Genomic DNA, 1,714 nt, shown 5'->3' with positions numbered 1-1,714 from the left:
CACGCACACACACACACACAAACACACTCACTCACTCACACTCACCCCTCCCCCTCCACACACACCAAAGACACACAAAAGCCCTCGTATGACAATGCGAACAAACTACGGTTGTCTTGACCTTTCAGCCTTTTTTATACCTAGATTCTTTCTATGCTCATTGATGCTCTCAAGAAAAGATAGACTTTTTACAGGAGGGTTGCGGGGTGCTGCGCTAAATAGTTGAACCGACTTAACCCCTAACTTCCATCCCTTTCAATATATGCACTAATGTATTCCGGTCTTTTGCATCTCTGCAGTGAATGGCTACGCCGCTTCCTTCCTTCCACTATGTCATTCCACAACCTCTCAACTCAATGCCCAGGGGTTTCTAGATAACGCTGTTATTCAATCAAAGGCATCACGGGACATTTTACAATATAGTTTCGTTCAGTTTGCTAAAATTTCCTTTCTCGTTTTTAATTGAAGAAATGACATGTGCACCAGTCATTGTTCTGATTTTGGCTTTCTCTTTTTTGTTTAAATTCCTCAGATTTTGAGAGAAAAAAAAGACGACTTAGACAGTTGTGGACTGACACTAACGGCTTTACTTTCTTTTCGTTTCTCCTGTGTCGTTAAATGTTGAGTGGAGGTGTAATTTTATGGTAAGACCTGGGTGGCATCTGTTGTAGATATGTCACTCTGTTGGAGAACGTCTTTGACACCATTCACCGAGGGTTTTTTCGTGGTCTGCGCCTGCCTTTGTAGCCAAGGCGGTTCCTTTGAGCTGTATGCTCGTGCAGCTGGTTGACTGGGGGTCGTTGGACAAGCTACCCTTGTCATACCTTAAAGTAGGTCCCAGTATGCGCTTGTTTGCTCTGTCCACATTGGTCCGACCCGTTAAGTTTTTTTTTAGTGTAAAATATATATGTAGCTGTATATTTTATTATCAGCGTCTGTGGTGTAGTGGTTAGGCGCTTCGCTGTCGCACGCAAAAGACCCGAGATTGGTTCAGCGTGGGGAGAACTTTGGGAATTTTTATCGAGCATCTCGATCTTTCCGCAGGGATGTATGATGATGCCCGGGTTGGCACTGACAGGTAGGGTTGGAAGCCCGCCTCTTAAATTATGTAAGTTATGTCAGTGGGCGCGTAATAATACTTACATAAAAATATACGATTTATTTGACCCCGCCCCCTCGCCCACTCTTTTTTTAATATAAAATATATCTGCAAGGTGTGAAGAAGAGACGCAGTTGTCGGACGTTTGCTTGGTGTTAAGGCCCGTTGGGTCGCCATGTTGTTCGTCTGAGGGTTTCTTTGCTCCCGTCTGCGCATCTCTGTCATAGTCTTCCTGTTGTCTTGGATCCATTGAATTTCAAGTTGTAGGCCTTTGATGTCATATTAATAAGGTGTCCAAACCACTTGATTCAGCCTCTCTTGGCGTACTGCATGCTTGATTTGAAACCTATTTGTTGTCTGTATGCGTTTGGCGGTGTTTTGGTGTTATTTGCTCCTTCTTTTCCAAACATATAACGTCCTTATCACTTTTCCTTCTTTGGTTAGTATACAGGGTGATTAAAAAAGAATACGCCAAAATCATCACACGATATTTTAAAAACGAAAAACAATAGAAAACTCTAGCTTGGACACAAGTGTTGCACACACCTTTACGTTTTTATTTCATGTTTTGCTGGTGCTCAATGTGACCACCATTGCCAGCACGGACAACATCAA

Source organism: Aplysia californica, unplaced genomic scaffold (genome assembly GCF_000002075.1).
Source record: "Aplysia californica isolate F4 #8 unplaced genomic scaffold, AplCal3.0 scaffold00410, whole genome shotgun sequence".
Taxonomy (NCBI): domain Eukaryota; kingdom Metazoa; phylum Mollusca; class Gastropoda; order Aplysiida; family Aplysiidae; genus Aplysia; species Aplysia californica.
This window is presented reverse-complemented; position numbering follows the sequence as displayed.